General features: G+C 32.5%; 1 protein-coding gene across 1 annotated transcript in view; it reads right to left on the reverse strand.

Annotated features, from left to right (window-relative positions):
• The window catches only part of LOC144958664 (uncharacterized), a 5926-nt gene extending 5830 nt beyond the window's left edge, over nucleotides 1-96 (reverse strand). The window contains exon 1 of the mRNA XM_078890782.1: nucleotides 1-96. This exon is cut by the window's left edge and continues 600 nt beyond it. The gene's annotated coding sequence lies outside the window, so the exon portion shown is untranslated.
• Between the last annotated feature and the right edge of the window lie 787 nt (nucleotides 97-883).

Below are 883 nucleotides of genomic sequence, written 5' to 3' on the forward strand. Positions count from 1 at the left end.
GCTCACTCAGTAGTTGATTTGTTTGTAATAATAATAATAATAATAATAATAATAATAATAATAATAATAATAATAATAATAATAATAATAATAATAATAATAATAATAATAATATAGTTTATTGTTTACAAACAATAGAATGAATCAAATTTAACTTACTTTTCCCTTTGTTTTAGTTTTTCAACCGTCAATTTATAAAGTAGATTTTTGAGCAATCAAAACATGTAATTTTTGTGACACACCTTCACACGTGCTCGGACAAACACAGTTGGTTGTTTATAAATAATAATATGAATGATATTGACCTCTCCCTGATCATTGTTCTTGTTTTTATACCGCCAGATTGGTGACTAGTTATCACACGATCTTCTCGTACATGTTCCTCTCCTTGTTCATGTGTAACCAGTGCGTCTGTAATTTACTCACAACAAACATGTGAAACATGCCATAAAGCAAAACTACGTGTAACGTAAAACCTTTATAGATAGAATGCGCTTGCCCAAGGAGTTCACAACATTGCCATCCGGAAGTATAACGGACCAACACACAAAACTCTGTGTAACCATGAACTTTTATAGTCTGGTTAATACAGTTTAGTGAGAACAACTCACAAACGCGGATGGCAAAACAATAACAAAGGCCTGAGTGACGTCATCTTCGAACTATCTATATTACTATTCAAACATGTATTTAGTGAGAACCAACCATACAAAGGTGTTCTAAAAATATTAGCAAAGAAACTCTGTGTGTTGTTTCACAATGTTGATAGGCAACTGAAAGGAATTGTAATAGGAGTCAATAGTATGATGTCACATCCGCCCAGCAACGAGCAGCTTGGTTCTAAACAAAGAAAATCGGTACTTTGTATTCTTGATGCTGGCTA

Source organism: Berghia stephanieae, chromosome 13, assembly GCF_034508935.2.
Source record: "Berghia stephanieae isolate SIO BIC M18660-M18661 chromosome 13, UCSD_Bste_1.3, whole genome shotgun sequence".
In the NCBI taxonomy this organism is placed as follows: Eukaryota; Metazoa; Mollusca; class Gastropoda; order Nudibranchia; family Aeolidiidae; genus Berghia; species Berghia stephanieae.